Source organism: Tripterygium wilfordii, chromosome 21 (genome assembly GCF_013401445.1).
Source record: "Tripterygium wilfordii isolate XIE 37 chromosome 21, ASM1340144v1, whole genome shotgun sequence".
NCBI classification, from domain to species: Eukaryota; Viridiplantae; Streptophyta; class Magnoliopsida; order Celastrales; family Celastraceae; genus Tripterygium; species Tripterygium wilfordii.
This window is the reverse complement of record NC_052252.1, coordinates 7,808,653-7,829,188: the sequence shown is the minus strand read 5'-3', so window position 1 is coordinate 7,829,188 and position 20,536 is coordinate 7,808,653. Positions and strand designations below refer to the sequence as shown.

Below are 20,536 nucleotides of genomic sequence, written 5' to 3'. Positions count from 1 at the left end.
CAAGCACCAGCGATGTTCTTGCGTCAAGAGGCTGGCAATTTATGCACGCCAGTTACACATGGCTTGTGGGAGTTTGAATTCGCACATGGGGATGAGAAGGGGAAATGTCTATCTCACCAAGTGGTAGAAGCCTGGAAAAGGACCCACATAATGGAGCGCGGAAGGCTTACTGTAGATTTGGAAGGGAAAAATCGATATGTACAATGGCTCCGAGGAAGGAAGAAAACTATTACCCAGTATGGCAGCTTTACTAATACGAAGAGGAAGGAGACTATATCTTGTGAAAATGAAAATTCAGGTCTGGAAATACCATCCAATGAGATTAATGAAGCGGTGGACACCCTAATTGAAGAAGAGATAGAAACAAGGCAAAATTCATGGAAAGAGAAGTATAATAGATATAAGAACAAATGCAAAAAGCTGAAGAGGAAGGTCCAGGGAGAGAGGGAAGCCCGAGAAGTGGAAAAAGGACAGTTTGATATGTTGAAAAAGAAATTCTTGAAGCTGCAGAAGAAAATGAAGAAAAGAAAAGAGAATGATTTAGCAAAGCATAGCAGGACACAAGTGGAACTTCAAGAAATGCAGGAGCAGATTCGGAAGCTAAATGAAGAGCTCACATCTTGGAAAGAAGACGCTTATCAACTACAATTGCAGATGCATGCAGATAGAGAAGAGCAAAGAAGAATAGAAGCTGAGAAGGATGGATTGATAGAACAGATGAATGAAATGTTTGAAGTGAACCAGCAACAGGTGGAGGGGATCACAACTTTAAAGGAACAGAATGATTATTTTCATTCAATGCTGGAGGAGGTCCAACAAGAGCAGGCAAGTACCAAATTCAAAGTAAGGTTGATGATGAGTCGCTTGATGACCCTGTCAGATTGGGCTGAGGTTTATGAACGACGTCTGCAAAATTTGAGTTCCAACCCTGTTTTGGAAATGCCAGAGCTGACAAGGATATGGGCATTTTTGAAGAATTTGAAAAGTGACTTACAGGAGCTTCAGAAGAGATTAAATGCAGTACAAGCAGGAGGTGCTTTTGTGGTTGAAATTCCGGTTATTCAATTGGACTGAGTCTGATGGTTCTCATGTATGCTTTGAATGAATGAAATGAATAACAGAAGATTCTGCTTTTAATTGTCTTGTCCTATTGCAAAGAATACTTAGGATTTGCACAAATAATAGCCACATACATGCACATTTTGTAAAATAAATGAGAACTAATGTCATTGTTTGTACAATGCAGAGAAAATCATAAATAATCATAGCGCCCAAGAAGCACCATCGACACCCCTATCAGACTCGCCTACAATCAAGAATTATTGAGAATATGGAGCAGGAAACAGGTGAGCATAGTCAAAATCAGGATATAGTCGAACTGAAAGAGCAGATGGCCCTATTAATAAAGAATATGGCGTTGCTAATGAAGGGAAAAGGAGTAGTTGGAAATTCTGAAGCACCAGAGGTTTCTGAGAATCATTTGCACCAAGAAGTACCAGTTTACCCACCCGGGTTCACTCCTGTCCGTAAACAATCTTTGCCTGGTTTGCACCAGCATCAATATGTTTCTCAACAGGCAACGACTCAGAACCCAATGTACATTCATCAAGTTAATCCTCATGGGCATGAGAATCCCTTCCCAGTTGATGCTGATATTACAGGAGCTGTCACTGGTGGAGTAGTGACTGAGGGAGTTCAGTATGAAGAAAATAGCTCAATGGATGCTATCAAGAAATTGGAGAAGAGATTAAGAGCCATGGAGGGTTTCAATGCTGCAGGGATGCTGAACCCAGCCAATTTGTGCTTGGTGAAGAATTTGAATGTTCCACACGACTTTGTGCTGCCAAAATTCAGTTTGTTTGATGGCACTGGAGTCCCTTTGGATCATTTAACGATGTATTGTCGGCGCATGCAGCCATATGCAAGCGATGAGAAAGTGTTGATGCATTATTTCCAAGATAGTTTGACTGGGGCAGCCCAAAGGTGGTTCAATACCCTTAATCCTTCATTAGTAGCTTCGTGGGAGGATTTGGCTGAAATGTTTATGAAGCAGTATAAGCATAATGAAGAAAAGATCCCTACCATTTACGATCTGCAGAACACAGTAATGAAGAGTGGGGAAAGCTTTAGGGAATTCGCCCATCGATGGAGGGATTTGGCAGCCCAGATAGTTCCACCCCTTTCAGAAAAGGATTTGTTGAACGCTTTCATTGATGCTCTCCAGGAGCCTTATACTTCCAATTTGGCGGGAGGTGGCCATAATAACTTAGCTGATATGATACAAGCAGGGGAGCGAGTTGAATGATGCATGAAGAGAGGTACTCTGCATTATCCCACCCTTGATAAATCAGACCCAGTTAAAGCGAGTAAAGGCAAGAAGGCTGAAGTGCATTCTGTGAATTTTGATTCAAATCCAGCTGTTTATGGTGTGCCTACTTCAGATTATCGCCCTAGAAGCAATGCCCCAAGGATGTCAAGCCCAGGAGCCTACTATAATCATACCCACACCCAAAATCCTTATCCACCCCGATTCAATACACCATTACCCAGTCAATACTCGCAAAACCCAAACACTTACCAAAACGTCCAAAACCCAAACACTTACCAAAATTTTCAAAACCCAAACACTTACCAAAATCCTCGTCCAAATTTTCAAAACCAAAGACCCAGAAGGCCTGTTGAGCATTTCGATCCTTTGCCCATAACTTATGCTGAATGCTTCACGAAACTTCAAGCGCAAGGAGCAGTGGCTCCTGTTCCGGGACGGGTCCACCAACCTCCATATCCCCACTGGTATGATCCTAATGCTACATGCTTATATCATGGAGGTACACCCGGGCACTCAACTGAAGGATGTTTACAGTTCAAAAGGATAGTCCAGGGAATGATTGAAGCGAAATGGCTGGATCTTAGTGCAATCAATAAACCAAATGTCAACAACAATCCATTGCCTAATCATGAGAAAGAGGGGGTGAATGCCATTGAAGAATTTTGTGCTACAAAAAGATGGGTATTAGAGATTGCAATGCCGTTGGGCCAGTTGTTTATGGTGTTGAGGAAAGAAGGATTAGTCGAGGAAGTGGCAGTGGATGTGCCCGTTCAACGTGGACTTTTTGATGACATGAAGACTTGTGAGTTCCATAGAGGACAAAGGGGACATGCTATTGAGGATTGTTGTGGCTTTCAGGAGAAGGTACAAGAGTTGATGGATTTGAAGATAATAAAGTTTGAGGTGAAAGGCCAATCGAATGAAGTCAGTGTTATAGGAGGATATTATCAAGGGCCTAGGCCGAACCGTGCTCCGCAATTTGTCTTGCAGTATTATGTGGAAGATGCGCCACCAGTTGGGCCACTCAAACCAAAGATAGATCCTTTGTACAAGAATGACAAGGCTGTGCCATGGAATTATGAGGTTGAAGGAAAGCAAGGAGAAATGGTAGATAATATTTCTGGTGTTAGTGGAGTTACCCGGAGTGGGAGATGTTACACGAGAAATGAGCCAGAAGGGAATCTGGTAGTGGATCTTGAAGTTGAACGCAAAAGAAAAGGGAAAGCAATACCTGAAGTTGAAAGATCAAGTTCTATTCCAGAAGAAGGTCTTTTTGTACGCCCAGAAGAGAAAAAGAAAGTTGTAACTGATGTGGAAGTCCAGGAGTTCTTGAAAATTATTCGGCAGAGTGAGTACATGATAGTGGATCAATTGAAGAAAACCCCTGCAAAGATTTCGATCTTGGAGTTGATAATGAGTTCTGAACCGCATCGACAAGTCTTGATGAGAATGTTAAATCAGGCGTATGTATCAGACAAGATTCCTACAGACTCTTTTAATGGCATTGTGGGAAATGTGTTGGCCTCTCATTTGTTGTCCTTTACTGAGGATGATATTCCGCCTGAAGGGATGGGGCACAACAAAGCTTTGCATATTTCAGCCATGTGTCGTGGAAAGGAATTAGCAATTATTTTGGTGGATAATGGGTCATCGCTCAACATTTTACCAAAGGAGACTTTTGAAAAGTTGCCGATCGACAGATCTTATTTAAGACCAGTGCCGATGGTAGTAAGGGCATTCGACGGAACACGTAGAGAGATTATGGGAGAAATTGAAATACCTTTACAGGTTGCAAGCGTAACTTTCAATGTACCATTTGTGGTAATGGATATCTCACCAACCTACAGTTGCCTGTTGGGACGACCTTGGATTCACACTGCAGGAGCCGTTCCCTCATCGTTGCATCAGATGCTCAAGTTTGTTCATGATGGAAAGGTTTATATAGTAAAAGGCCAGTCAGAATGGATGGTTGCTAGTTTGACTAATAGTTCTCCTATTGATGCTCCGGCAGAGGGGGTTGAGAGTTCATTCCAATCTTTTGAAATTGCTAGTGCTAGCTATGTGAAAAAAGGATTCTCTCCCTTAAAGCCACAAGTATCCAAGGTTACGAAGAATGTAGCAAAATTTATGTTGAAAAAGGGGTTTCGCCCGGGAGAAGGACTTGGTAAGAATCGACAAGGAATTAAGAAGCCAGTAGAAATGGTGAAACATCCAGAACGTTGGGGCTTGGGTTATAAGCCAACTAGGGTTGACAGGAACCGTGCGCAGGCAGAAAAACAGGCAAAGAGGTTTGCTCGTCTGGAAGGAAAGGAGCTGGAAGTTGAAAAGAAACCGATTCCTTGGCTTTATGACAGTTTTGTGTATGGAGGGATGCAGAACAAGATAAGTTTGGCTGATACTGGGGCAGTTTTTGGAAAACTGCCAGTTGAAAAATCGGCTGATAAAATTGGGGCAATTTTGGCAAATATGTGTGATCAGTTTGAAGACTTCCAAGTTGCTGTGGTGGAAGAGGAACAGAGTTCGGCTGCTAGACCTTGCTTTGTCATCTCGCGTCCTTCAAATTTCAAATTAGGCAACTGGACCAGTCTGGAGCTCCCAGTATCTCTCAAGAACTTGCAAGAGTAATCCCGAGTGCACTACCATCGTGGGCCCAGCTCACGGCCTTCGTTTGGGTCTTTTGTAATGAGCATGCTTTACTTTGCTTTCAATAAATTTTATAGTATGGCGATTGCATGTTCTATCTTTGTACATATTCCCTTTTCCATGAAATGAGAGTCTTTTGATAGTTATCCATATTCATGTTTCTTCATTCCCATTTGAGTTTTTCTTCTCCATTCTCAAAGCCATTTTATTCACTTCTTCAACAGGATTGAAAATGATGATAACGAAGATGACGAACTTAATGAACCAGATTTTGATGCACCCATTAGCAATGTTGAATCTGACTATGAAATAGAGGAAGAAATTGGGATTTTACCTGAAATGTTAAGACAAGTCAATCAAGAGGAGAAAATAATACAGCCACATCAAGAGGTAACAGAAGTTGTTAATTTGGGAATTGAAACGGAGAAAAAGGAGGTTAAGGTAGGAGCTGCCTTCGAAGGAGAAAACAAGAAGAAATTGATAGATTTATTGCATAGTTACCAGGATGTCTTTGCATGGTCTTATCAGGATATGCCCGGTCTTGATACAAGTATTGTTGTTCACAAGTTGCCATTGATTCCAGAATGTACCCCAGTGAAACAAAAGCTAAGGAGATTGAAAGCAGATATGCTTTTGAAGATATGAGATGAAGTGAAGAAGCAGCTCGATGCTGGTTTTTTAGCAGTGGCTAGATACCCTGAATGGGTGGCAAATATTGTACCTGTTCCCAAGAAGGATGGAAAAGTGCGGATGTGTGTCGATTATAGAGATCTCAATCGTGCAAGCCCGAAGGATAATTTTCCGCTTCCCCATATCGATGTTTTAGTGGATAATACAGCTAGACATTCAACTTTCTCTTTCATGGATGGATTTTTGGGTTACAATCAGATCAAGATGGCACCAGAGGATCGTGAGAAAATGACTTTTATTACCCTCTGGGGAACCTTTTGCTATAAAGTCATGCCGTTTGGTCTGAAGAATGCTGGTGCTACTTATCAACGAGCCATGGTCACTTTGTTTCATGACATGATGCATAGAGAAGTTGAAGTATATGTCGATGATATGATAGCAAAATCCAAAGAAGATGAAGATCATATTGTGAATCTTAAGAAATTGTTTGATCGATTAAGGAAGCATCAATTGAAGTTGAATCCAGCTAAGTGCACATTTGGGGCGACCTCGGGGAAGTTGTTAGGTTTTATTGTAAGCAGGAAAGGAATTGAGGTAGATCCTGATAAAGTGAAGGCGATCTTGGAGATGCCACCTCCTCGGACAGAAAAGGAAGTTAGGGGTTTCTTGGGAAGGTTAAATTACATTGCCAGATTCATTTCACAGTTGACAGCTACTTGTGAACCTATTTTTAAATTGTTGCGTAAGAGTAATTCTACTGAGTGGAACGAAGATTGTCAGATTGCATTCGAAAAGATCAAGCAATACTTGAAAAGTCCTCCAGTGTTGATGCCTCCTGTAGCTGGCAGGCCGCTTATTCTCTATTTGACTGTCTCGGATAGTTCGATGGGATGTGTGCTTGGACAGCATGATTCATCTGGAAGGATAGAGCATGCCATTTATTACTTAAGCAAGAAGTTTACTAGTTGTGAAGCAAATTATTCGATGTTGGAGAAAACTTGTTGCTCTTTGGTTTGGGCTGCACATCGGCTTAGACAATACATGCTTTATCATACAACGTGGTTGATTTCCAGGATGGATCCTATCAAATACATTTTTGAGAAACCTTCTCTTTCAGGGAGGATAGCTAAATGGCAGATGTTGTTATTAGAATATGATATTTTGTATGTTACACAGAAGGCAATCAAAGGGAGTGCGATAGCAGATTATTTGGCAGATGGAGCAATTGATGATGCTCAGTCTATGGATTTGAAGTTTCCAGATATTGATGTCATGACTGTGTCGATAGAAGAAGGGAATCAGAAGGATTTGGCAAAATGGACTATGTTGTTCGATGGGGCTTCTAATATCATGGGATGTGGAATTGGTGCAGTGTTAATATCACCCGATGAGAATATTATCCCGTTTACAGCTAAGTTGTATTTCGAATGTACTAACAATGTGGCTGAGTATGAAGCATGTACGATGGGAATTCAAGTTGCTATCGATATGGGGATTAGGAGGCTACAGGTCTATGGTGACTCACAGTTGGTTATTAGGCAATTGAATGATGAGTGGGAAACTAAAGATGACAAGCTCATTCCATATTACCAACATATCAAAAAGTTAGTTAAGTTTTTTGATTGGATTGAGTTTGATCATATCCCAAGAGAGGAGAATCAAATTGCGGATGCTTTGGCGACTTTGGCGGCAATGTTTGATGTAGACCCAAAAGGGGAAGTGCAGCTAATTAAAATTGAGAAACGAGAAGTTCGAGGTTACTGTTCAAATTTAGAGGGAGAGCCTGATGGTAAACCGTGGTATCATGACATTCAACAGTACATTGAAAAGAAAGCATATCCATCAGGGGCATCAGAGAATGATAAGCGCACCATCAGGAGATTAGCGGGATCTTTCTTCTTGAGTGGAAATGTGCTTTATAAAAGGAATGATGGGGTAGTTTTCTTGCGTTGTGTCGATATGGCGGAGGCTAAACTAATTATGGAGGAAATTCATGAAGGAATATGTGGGAATCATTCCAGCGGATATGCAATGGCACGGAAGATTATACGTGCAGGGTATTATTGGTTAACCATGGAGAGGGACTGTATAAGTTATGCAAACAGATGCCACAAGTGTCAGATTTATGCAGACAGAACACATGTTCCAGTTAATCCATTGCATGTGTTGACATCACCATGGCCTTTCTCAATGTGGGGATTAGATGTCATCGGTCCAATTGAGCCGAAGGCTTCTAATGGGCATCGGTTTATTCTGGTTGCTATCGATTATTTTACCAAATGGGTGGAGGCTGCTTCGTATTCTAATGTGACAAGTAGCGTGGTTGTTCGGTTTTTGAGGAAAGAGATTGTTTGTCGATATGGAGTCCCAGAAAGAATTATCACTGATAATGGCACGAATTTCAACAGTAAAATGGTGAAGGATTTTTGTGACCAATTCAAAATTTATCACCATAATTCGACTCCTTACCGTCCGAAGATGAATGGGGCTGTCGAAGCGGCGAATAAGAATATCAAGAAGATTATTGGGAAGATGACAGAGAATTACAAAGATTGGCATGAAAAGCTCCCTTTTGCTCTATATGGTTATCGGACATCAATACGCACATCTACCGGGGAAACTCCTTTCTCTTTGGTGTATGGCATGGAAGCGGTTTTGCCTATTGAAGTGGAGATTCCATCCCTTCGAGTAGTTCTGGAGGCAGGATTGGAAGAATCAGAATGGACTCGAATGCGTTATGAGCAGTTGAATTTGATTGAAGAACGAAGATTACGAGCAATTTGTAAAGGGCAATTGTATCAAAGAAGAGTGATGAAAGCACATAGTAAGAAAGTTCGACCTCGCAGTTTCAGGGAGGGAGAGTTAGTGTTGAAAATGATTTTGCCACCTCAAAAGGATCACCGAGGGAAGTGGACACCGAATTATGAGGGACCATATGTGGTGAAAAAAGCTTTTGAAGGAGGGGCATTAATTTTGACAAGAATGGATGGAGAAGAATTGTCTAATCCGGTGAATGCAGACGCCATCAAAAAGTATTACCCATAGCAAAAAAAAAAAAAAAAAAAAAAAAAAAAACTCGCTAGATTGAAAACCCGAAAGGGCGATCTAGGCAAAAATTAGAGTTAAAAGCTCGCTAGATTGAAAACCCGAAAGGGCGGTCTAGGCAAAAATTAGAGCAATAAAAATCCTGCTGAAGTGAAAACCCCTCGTGGGCGCTTCAAGCAAAAATTAGGAAAAATCTTTACTAAAGTGAAAACCGTTCCTGGGAGCTTCAAATAATATTGAGATCAGAAAGGTGTGGTGAAAACAACTAAGGGGAAGGAGGCAGAGGCCTTTCGAGGATTTGAGATGAATATAAGGAAAGACAAGGAATGACAGATAGCAAGGCTGTACACGGGTGGATTGGTTATGTTCAGGGGTATGCATGATGAGTCTGCGAAGGAGAAGATCGATATAGAAGTGGTCAGATTCAATAATTGCAAAAAGGGGGCACACAAAACTGGGGCAGTTTTGTGCGGAATCAAAGTTATCTCATTTTATATCTTGTAAAAATTTCTGCTATTTCCTTTATTCCTAACCCTCTTGAATCATATATATACTTGATCAGTCTCTCCTGTTATCTATCTATTCTAAATAAAACTCTCTGAGGTCATTCAATTCATTTCTGAATTCCTTATTCATTGCTTGTGTTCTTCACGATTTTTATTGCTTGTATATCTTGCCTTCAGAAATCTCATGTAGTACAAGCATTGCCATACTATTGAATTTATTTGGAAGTTAAGTAAAGTATTAAAAGAATCATGACAAGTGTATCAGGACATTGTTCTTAGCAGGAACTTGAGAGATTTGGTGTTCTTGACTGTAAAGGAGTTAAAAGAAATTAAATGGCGCTAAAAAGCATGGTGGAGCCAAAGAGATTGTGGTGTTCTTAATTCTAAGAGAGCTAAAAGAAATTAAATGACGTTAAAAGACATAGTGGGGCCCAAGAGATTCAGGAGCCGAAAAGCTTTTGTTTGGCATTAAAGGTATGTCGGATTTGATGGAAATAAGATGGTAGCAGTAAATCGATGGAAAGACCAGATAAAAAGAGAATGAAAGATACAAGAATAAGCGTAACATGGCAGATTGAAGATAGGGTGGAATCAAAAGATGCAGTCTTCTCATGATGGATGCTTGTAGGATGATAGGGGTGATGGTGCTTACGACTATTAACCAAAATCAAATTTTCAAAATGAGAAAAATAAAAGAAAATACAATTTTCTTCATACATTCATACACTCATGGATATTTTCTTGCATAAATTCAAACAAACATTTGGCCAAGCCGGGAATGGCCTCGTGATCCCGTGCCCTTTATTTTTCTTGCACAAACATTTGGCCAAGCTGGGAATGGCTTTGTGATCCCGTGCCCTTTATTTTTCTACACCAACATTTGGCCAAGCCGGGAATGGCCTTGTGATCCCGTGCCCTTTATTTTTCTGCACCAACATTTGGCCAAGCCGGGAATGGTCTTGTGATCCCGTGCCCTTTATTTTTCTGCACAAACATTTGGCCAAGCCGGGAATGGCCTTGTGATCCCGTGCCCTTTATTTTCTTGCACAAATATTTGGCCAAGCCGGGAATGGCCACAGTGATCCCGCGCATTTCAGTTGCCGTACGAAACTCGGTTGACTACACCTTTGTTTGTCTTTTATTTCATAAAAGACATACAAAGGGGGGCAGCTGTAGTACCCGATTTTCGTCCGGCCCCAAAAAAAAAAAATAATAATAATAATAATAAAAAATAAAAAAATAAAAAAATTTAATTAATTAAATTAAAAAATACGATAATAATAACAATAATTCAAAAGCCCGTTCTGGAGCCCGTAATCTCACAAAAAATTCAAAGCCTGTTTCTTGGACCCATAAGCATGCAAAAAATCCTAAAGCCTATTTCTTGGACCATAAGCCCCTAAAAATTCCAACCCAAGCCCAATATAACTAAACCCTAGAAAATATCTAAAAAATAGGACATTTAAATAAATAATAAACAAAAGAAAATCCTTAAGAGAGAAAGGTGGTTCCTTTATTAGGGTTTCACAAAAATAAGGAAAAGACAAAAATGTAAGTCTTGAAGGTTTTAGAGAAGGAGAGGTAAATAGGGTTTTTGGGGGCATTTTGGGATTTTTTGAAATAAAGATAAGTTAAAAGGGAGAGGGTAGCCGAAGTGAAGGGAGAGAAAAAACAAAAAAAATTGTGAGAGGGGAGAAAAGGGGCAGCCGCACAAGGTGAACAGAAAAGGGTTTAAGAGAGGAAAAAACAGCAGAGGGCACACATAGAGAAAAACCGTGATAGATAAAAGGAAAAAGGGAATGAAAAAACGAAAATAGAGGTTTGGGGGGTTTTGAGAGAAGGAGCCGACGACACCAAAAGAAGGAAAAGGAAAAGAAAAAGAAGGAGAGGAAGTCTATAAGAAAAAGAGAAGAGCTCATTTGGGGCTTGAACCGGGTTTGATCCCACTTGGGCCGAAGGGCAACTTAGGGGACTTGGGCTAAAAGACATACATGGAGGAATTGGATCGGATTTGAGCATTGGCCTTCATGGGTTATATTTGTATTGTATTTGTGTTTATTTTTATTATTTAGTTTTGTACATAATTGTAAGGTGTAAGCTTTGTAATAGTGTAGTAAAAATAGTGAAAAGTGCATACATGATATTTTAGGGTGCTAGAAGCATATAGACATTAGGAGATGATTTTTGTGAATAATGATTGCATTAGAATGCATGCTTAGGACTTTGATTTCTCACACTATGCCATGATGCTTAGATGTATGTTAGGATTGTTTGAATGCCATGAAAATAAATGCAACGCGTTAGTCATTAGAATTAATCTAAGCCGTCTCACTTTAATAAACACACCAAGATTAATTTACGGAACCATTATGTTTTCTTTGAATACCAAGGAGCCTTCAAGATATTGGGGTTCCATTGGCATTCATCCAAAACATTTGGATTTCGTGGACCCAGAAAGCAAATATGTTTTTAGGGATTAGGAGAATTTATTTAAGGACTCAAAGGGGGGTTTAAAGATATTTGGCCCGTCCGATGGGCCTTAAATGGATTCTTTCTTTTCTCATAAAGAATATAATTGTGAGTAAGGCTTGAATTGAACATTTTTTCATCGATTGTGGGCCTTTTTGGTGCTTCAACCAAATTCCCAAAAAATCTCTTCTCCAAAACCATCAAAACCTATTCCCATGTTTCTATCCAAATAGCCTTTTTTCCAAATCATCCAAAACATCAAAACCCACTCCGATATGGACTTTTCTCATCCAAGACCAAGTAAAACATTTTTGGCCAAGCCGGGAATGGCCGTAGTGATCTCGTGCACCCTTTTTCCTTCTTTTTATCAAAACCCATAAAAATAAGATTTTTAAAATCAAATCTTGGTCTAACATTAATGGAACATTTCCACCCATTTGATAATACATGATTTTCCGGGCATATGGAAAACTCATTAAAACATTTGGGACATACAATCATTCCTCAAATCAAAGTAGAGCCAAATAGGAAAACATTTTTGAAGGTAACCGTTTTCGGGAGTTGTGGGGTGCCTAACACCTTCCCCATGCTCAATAGACCCCCTTACCCACTTTTTTTCGTAGACCAAAATGGATGTCCAATTGCATCCTAAAAATCAATTGGTGGCGACTTCATTGTTTTTAAGCCGGTTGCTTCACCCATAAAAGAGAGGCCCATTAACCAAATACATTGAATATGGACTTGAGACTGTTTCAAAGTTAGCCCCGAAATTGCAGCCACGACTTGGTCAAGTCTGGTTGCACCTTACCTGGTCAACAAAGCAGTTGCAACAGCCTAAGATATGGGCTAGTGGTTGCAATATTTTTGATCTGAAAATCAGTGATTTTTCACTGATTTTTCTGGGTTTTGGTTGATGGCCTCTCCAATATAAGGAGAGCTTGGAAGCAGCTTTTAAAAAGAACCACAACTCAGTCGAGCCGGTCGGGCATGTCGAGTATAGCGTGCGGACCAAGCCTTGCGTGGACTTGCACTTAGTTGGCCCAACAATCTCTTACATTTTTACGCATTGTCACAAGCCCATAAAAGAGAGGCCCATTAACCAAATACATTGAATATGGACTTGAGGTTGTTTCAAAGTTAGCCCCGAAATTGCAGCCACGATTGGTCAAGTCTGGTTGCACCTTACCTGGTCAACAAAGCAGTTGCAACAGCCTAAGATATGGGCTAGTGGTTGCAATATTTTTGATCTGAAAATTAGTGATTGTTCACTGATTTTTCTGGGTTTTGGTTGATGGCCTCTCCAATATAAGGAGAGCTTGGAAGCAGAACCACAACTCAATCGAGCCAGTCAGGCGTGCCAAGTAGAGCGTGCGGGCCGAGCCTTGCGTGGACTTGCACTTAGTTGGCCCAACAATCTCTTACATGTTTACACATTGTCACAAGCCCATAAAAAAGATGCCCATTAACCAAATACATTGAATATGGAGTTGAGGCTGTTTCAAAGTTAGGCCCGAAATTGCAGCCATGACTTGGTCAAGTCTGGTTGCACCTTACCTGGTCAACAAAGCAGTTGCAACAATCCAAGATATGGGCTAGTGGTTGTAATATTTTTGGCCAGAAAATCAGTAATTGTTCACAGATTTTCTGGGTTTTGGTCGCTGGGCTCTCCTATATAAGGAGAGCTTTGTAGCAGCTTTTAAAAGAATCACAACTCAGCCGAGCCGGTCTGGCTAGGCAGGCGAGCGTGCAGGTCGGGCCTTGTGCGGACTTGGGCTTAGTTGGTCCAACAATCTTACATTTTTACACATTGTCACAAGCCCATAAAAGAGAGGTTTATTAACCAAAAACATTGAATATGGTCTTGAGGCTGTTTTGAAGTTAGGCCCGAAATTGCAACCATGACTTGGTTAAGTCTGGTTGCACCTTACCTGGTCAAAAAAGAAGTTGCAACAGCCCAAGATATGGGCTACTGGTTGCAATATTTTTGGCCCAAAAATCAGAGATTGTTCACTTATTTTTTCGGGTTTTGATTGTTGGGCTCTCCTATATAAGGAGAGCTTGGCAACAGCTTTTAAAAAGAACAACAACTCAGTCGAGCCAGTCAGGCGAGGCGAGGCGATCTTGAGGACCGGGCCCTGCTCGGACTTGGGCATTGTTGGCCCAACAATCTGTTATATTTTTGCACATTGTCACAAGCCCATAAAAGAAATCCCATTAACCAAATACATTGAATATGGACTTGAAGCTGTTTCAAAGTTAGGCCCGAAATTGCAGCCATGATTTGGTCGAGTCTGGTTGCACCTTACCTGGTCAACAAAGCAGTTGTAATTGCCCAAGCTATAGGCTAGTGGTTGCAATATTTTTGCCTTGAAAATCAGTGATTATTCACTGATTTCTCTGGCTTTTGGTCGCTGGCTCTCCTATATAAGTAGAGCTTGGCAACAGCTTATAAACAGAACCACAACTCAACCGAGCAGGTTGGGCAAGAGAAGGCGAGCGTACGAGTCGAGCCTTGCGTGGACTTGGGCTTAGTTGGCCCAACAATCTCTTACATTTTTGTAAATTGTCACAAGCCCATAAAAGAGAGGCCTATTAACCAAATACATTGAATATGGACTTGAAGCTGTTTCACAGTTAGGCCCGAAATTGCTAACATGACTTGGTCAAGTCTGGTTGCACCTTACCTGGTCAACAAAGCAGTTGCACTTGCCCAAGATATGGGCTAGTGGTTGCAATATTTTTCTCGCGAAAATCAGTTATTGTTCACTGATTTTTCTTCGTTTTGGTTGCTGGGCTCTCCTATATAAGGAGAGCTTGGCAACAGATTTTAAAAAGAATCACAACTCAGCTGAGCCGGACGTGCTAGGCAAGGCGAGAGTGCGGGTCGAGCCTTGCGCAGGCTTGGGCTTAATTGACCCAATAATCTCTTACATTTTTACACATTGTCACAAGCCCATAAAAGAGAGGCCCATCAACCTAATATATTGAATATGGACTTGAGGCTGTTTCAAAGTTAGGCCCGAAATTGTAGCCATGACTTGGTCCAGTCTGGTTGCACCTTACCTAATCAAGAAAGCAGTTGCAACAGCCCAAGATATGGGCTAGTGGTTGTAATATTTTTGATCCGAAAATCAATGATTGTTCACTGATTTTTCTGGGTTTTAGTTGCTTGGCTCTTCTATATAAGGAGAGCATGGCAACAGCTTTTAAAAAGAACCACAACATAGCCGAGCCAGTCAGGCGAGGCGAAACGATCGTGTGGGCCGGGCCTTGCGCAGACTTGGGCTTAGTTGGCCCATCAATCTCTTACATTTTTGCACATTGTTACAAGCCCATAAAAGAGAGGTCCATTAACCAAATACATTGACTATGGACTTGAGGCAGTTTCAAAGTTTGGCCCGAAATTGCAGCCATGACTTTGTCAAGTCTAGTTGTACCTTACCTGGTCAACAAAGCAGTTACAACAGCCCAAGATATGGGCTAGTGGTTGCAATATTTTTGGCCCGAAAATCAGTGATTGTTCACTGATTTTTCTGGGTTTTGGTTGCTGGGCTCCCTATATAAGGAGAGCTTGGCAGCAGCTTTTAAAAAGAACCACAACTAAGGCGTGCTGATCGGGCGAGGCGAAGCGAACATGCGGGCCGGGCCTTTCGCGGGCTTGCGCTTAGTTGGCCCAACAATCTCTTGCATTTTTGCACATTCTCACAAGCACATAAAAGAGAGGCTCATCAACCTAATACATTGAATATGGACTTGAGGTTGTTTCAAGGTTAGGCCCGAAATTGCAACCATGACTTGGTCAATTCTGGCTGCACCTTACCTAATCAACAAAGCAATTGCAGCAGCCCAAGATATGGGCTAGTGGTTGTAATATTTTTGGTCCGACAATACGTGATTGTTCACTGATTTTTCTGGGTTTTAGTTGCTTGGCTCTCCTATATAAGGAGAGTTTGGCAGTAGTTTTTAAAAAGAACCATAACATAGCCGAGCCAGTCAGGCGAGGCGAGGCGATCGTGCGGGCCGGGCCTTGCTCAAACGTGGGCTTAGTTGGCCCAACAATCTATTACATTTTTGTACATTGTCACAAGCCCATAAAAGAAAAGCCCATTAACCGAATACATTGAATATAGACTTGAGGCCGTTTCAAAGTTAGGCCCAAAATTGCAGCCATGACTTTGTCAAGTCTGGTAGTACCTTACCCAGTCAACAGAGCAGTTGCAACAGCCCAAGATATGGGCTAGTGGTTGCAATATTTTTGGCCCAAAAATCAGTGATTGTTCGCTGATTTTTTTGGGTTTTAGTTGCTTGGCTCTCTTATATAAGGAGAGCTTGGCAGCAACTTTTAAAAGGAACCATATCATCGCCGAGCCAGTCAGGCGAGGCGATCATGCGGGTGGGGCCTTGCACGGACTTGGGCTTAGTTGGCCCAACAATCTCTTACATTTTTACACATTGTCACAAAGCCCATAAAAGAAAGGCCCATTAACCAAATACATTGAATGTGGACTTGAGGTCGTTTCAAAGTTAGGCCCGAAATTGTAGCCATGACTTTGTCAAGTCTGGTTGTACCTTACATGGTCAACAAAGCAGTTGCAACAGCCCAAGTTATGGGCTAGTGGTTGCAACATTTTTGGCCCGAAAATCAGTGATTGTTCACTGATTTTTCTTGATTTTGGTTGCTGGGCTCTCCTATATAAGGAGAGCTTGGCAGCAGCTTTTAAAAAGAACCACAACTAAGGCATGCCGATCGGGCGAGGCGAGGGGAGCTTGTGGGCCGGGCCTTGCACGGGCTTGGGCTTAGTTGGCCCAAAAATCTCTTACATTTTTGCACATTGTCACAAGCCCATAAAAGAGAGGCCCATCAACCTAATATATTGAATATGGACTTGAGGCTATTTCAAAGTTAGGCCCGAAATTGCAGCCATGACTTGGTCAAGTCTGGTTGCACCTTACCTAATCAAGAAAGCAGTTGGAACAGCCTAAGATATGGGCTAGTGGTTGTAATATTTTTGACCCAAAAATCAGTGATTGTTCACTGATTTTTCTGGGTTTTAGCTGCTTGGCTCTTCTATATAAGGAGAGCATGGCAGCAGCTTTTAAAAAGAACCACAACATAGCTGAGCCAGTCAGGTGGGGCGAGGCAATTGTGTGGGCCGGGCCTTGCGCGAACTTGGGCTTAGTTGGCCCATCAATCTATTACATTTTTGTACATTGTCACAAGCCCATAAAAGAAAGGCCCATTAACCAAATACATTGAATATAAACTTGAGGCCGTTTCAAAGTTAGGCCCAAAATTGCAGCCATGACTTTGTCAGGTCTGGTTGTACCTTACCCGGTCAACAGAGCAGTTGCAATAGCCCAAGATATGGGCTAGTGGTTGCAATATTTTTGGCCCGAAAATCAATGATTGTTCACTGATTTTTTTGGGTTTTAGTTGCTTCGCTCTCTTATATAGGGAGAGCTTGGCAGCAGCTTTTAAAAGAAACCATATCATTGCCAAGCCAGTCAGGCGAGGCGAGGCGATCATGCAGGCCAGGCCTTGCGCGGACTTGGGCTTGGTTGGCCCAACAATCTCTTACATTTTTACACATTGTCAGAAGGCCCATTAACCAAATACGTTGAATATGGACATGAGGTCGTTTCACAGTTAGGCCCGAAATTGCAGCCATGACTTTGTCAAGTCTGGTTGTACCTTACCTTGTCAACAAAGCAGTTGCAACAGCCCAAGATATGGGCTAGTGGTTGTAATATTTTTGGTCCGAAAATATGTGATTGTTCACTGATTTTTCTTGATTTTGGTTGCTTGGCTCTCCTATAAAAGGAGAGCTTGGCAGCAGTTTTTAAAAAGAACCACAACATAGCCGAGCCAGTCAGGCGAGGTAAGGCGATCGTGCGGGCCGTGCCTTGCTCGGACTTGGGCTTAGTTGGCCCAACAATCCATTACATTTTCGTACATTGTCACAAGCCCATAAAAGAAAGGCTCATTAACCAAGTACATTGAATATAGACTTGAGGCCGTTTCAAAGTTAGGCCCAAAATTGCAGCCATGACTTTGTCAAGTCTGGTTGTACCTTACCCGGTCAACAGAACAGTTGCAACAGCCCAAGATATGGGCTAGTGGTTGCAATATTTTTGACCCGAAAATCAGTGATTGTTCACCGATTTTTTTGGATTTTAGTTGCTTGGCTCTCTTATATAAAGAGAGGTTGGCAGCAGCTTTTAGAAGGAACCATATCATCGCCGAGCCAGTCAGGCGAAGCGATCATACGGGCCGGGCCTTGCGTGGACTTGGGCTTAGTTAGCCCAACAATCTCTTATATTGAATATGGACTTGAGGTCGTTTCAAAGTTAGGCCCGAAATTGCAGCCATGACTTTGTCAAGTCTGGTTGTACCTTACCTGGTCAACAAAGTAGTTGCAACAGCACAAGATATGGGGTAGTGGTTGCAATATTTTTGACCCGAAAATCAGTGATTGTTCACCTATTTTTTTTTTTTTGGTTTCTGGGCTCTCCTTTATAAGGAGAGCTTGGCAGCTGCTTTTTAAAAGAACCACAACTAAGGCATGCTGATAGGGCGAGGTGAGGGGAGCTTGTGGGCCGGGCCTTGCACAGGCTTGGGCTTAGTTGACCCAACAATCTCTTACATTTTTGCACATTGTCACAAGCCCATAATAGAAAGGCCCGTCAACCTAATATATTGAATATGGACTTGAGGCTATTTCAAAGTTAGGCCCGAAATTGCAGCCATGACTTGGTCAAGTCTGGTTGCACCTTACCTAATCAAGAAAGCAGTTGCAACAGCCCAAGATATGGGCTAGTGGTTGTAATATTTTTGACCCGAAAATCAGTGATTGTTCACTGATTTTTTTGGGTTTTAGTTGCTTGGCTCTTCTATATAAGGAGAGCATGGCAGCAGCTTTTAAAAAGAACCACAACATAGCCGAGCCAGTCAGGCGAGGCGAGGGGATCGTGTGGGTCGAGCCTTACGCAGACTTGGGCTTAGTTGGCCCATCAATCTCTTACATTTTTGCACATTGTTAGAAGCCCATAAAAGAGAGGCCCATCAACCTAATATATTGAATATGGACTTGAGGCTATTTCAAAGTTAGGCCCGAAATTGCAGCCATGACTTAGTCAAGTTTGGTTGCACCTTACCTAATCAAGAAAGCAGTTGCAACAGCCCAAGATATGGGCTAGTGGTTGTAATATTTTTCACCCGAAAATCAGTGATTGTTCACTGATTTTTTTGGGTTTTAGTTGCTTGGCTCTTCTATATAAGGAGAGCATGGCAGCAGCTTTTAAAAAGAACCACAACATAGCCGAGCCAGTCAGGCAATGCGAGGCGATCGTGTGGGCCGAGCCTTGCACGGACTTGGGCTTAGTTGGCCCATCAATCTCTTACATTTTTGCACATTGTTACAAGCCCATAAAAAAGAGGCCCATTAACCAAATACATTGAATATGGACTTGAGGCCGTTTCAAAGTTAGGCCCGGAATTGCAGTCATGACTTTGTCAAGTCTAGTTGTACCTTACCTGGTCAACAAAGCAGTTGCAACAGCCCAAGATATGGGCTAGTGGTTGCAATACTTTTGGCCCGAAAATCATTGATTGTTCACTGATTATTCTGGGCTTTGGTTGTTGGGCTCTCCTAATAAGGAGAGCTTGGCAGTAGCTTTTAAAAAGAACCACAACTACGGCGTGGCGATCGGGCGAGGCGAGGCTAGGCGAGCGTGGGGGCTGGGCCTTGCGCGGGCTTGCGCTTAGTTGGCCCAACAATCTCTTACATTTTTGCACATTGTCACAAGCACATAAAGGAGAGGCCCATCAACCTAATACATTGAATATGGACTTGAGGTTGTTTCAAGGTTAGGCCCGAAATTGCAACCACGACTTGGTCAAGTCTGGCTGCACCTTACCTAATCAACAAAGCAGTTGCAACAGCCCAAGACATGGGCTAGTGGTTGTAATATTTTTGGTCCGAAAATATGTGCTTGTTCACTGATTTTTCTGGGTTTTAGTTGCTTGGCTATCCTATATAAGGAGAGCTTGACAACAGTTTTTAAAAAGAACCACAACATAGCCGAGCCAGTCAGGCGAGGCGAGGCGATTGTGCGGGCCGGGCCTTGCTCGGACTTGGGCTTAGTTGGCCCAACAATCTATTACATTTTTGTACATTGTCACAAGCCCATAAAAGAAAGGCCCATTAACCAAATACATTAAATATGGACTTGAGGCCGTTTCAAAGTTAGGCCCAAAATTGCAGCCCTGACTTTGTCAAGTCTGGTTGTTCCTTACCCGGTCAACAAAGCAGTTGCAACAGCCCAAGATATGGGCTAGTGGTTGCAATATTTTTGGCCCGAAAATCAGTGATTGTTCACTGATTTTTTTGGGTTTTAGTTGCTTGGCTCTCTTATATAAGGAGAGCTTGGCAGCAGCTTTTAAAAGGAACCATATCATCGCCGAGCCAGTCAGGAGAGGCGAGGGGATCATGCGGGCGAGGCCTTGCGCGTACTTGGGCTTAGTTGGCCCAACAATCTCTTACATTTTTACACATTGTCACAAAGCCCATAAAAGAAAGGCTCATTAACCAAATACATTGAATATGGACTTGAGGTCGTTTCAAAGTTAGGCCCGAAATTACCGCCATGACTTTGTCAAGTCTGGTTGTACCTTACTTGGTCAACAAAGCAGTTGCAACAGCCCAAGATATGGGCTAGTGGTTACAATATTTTTGGCCCGAAAATCAGTGATTGTTCACTGATTTTTCTAGGTTTTGATTGCTGGGCTCTCCTATATAAGGAAAGCTTGGCAGCAACTTTTAAAAAGAACCACAACTCTTCCTCTTCTCTCTTTCTGCTCTTCTGAGTCTCTGCTTGTTTGTCATCATTTGTCTGAGAGTGTAATTCTGAATTT

The 20,536-nt window shown here is 41.9% G+C and overlaps 1 pseudogene; it reads left to right on the top strand.

Moving 5' to 3' along the window:
* Positions 1-1,330: 1,330 nt before the first annotated feature.
* Positions 1,331-20,210, top strand: LOC119987845 (annotated as a pseudogene).
* Positions 20,211-20,536: the final 326 nt, after the last annotated feature.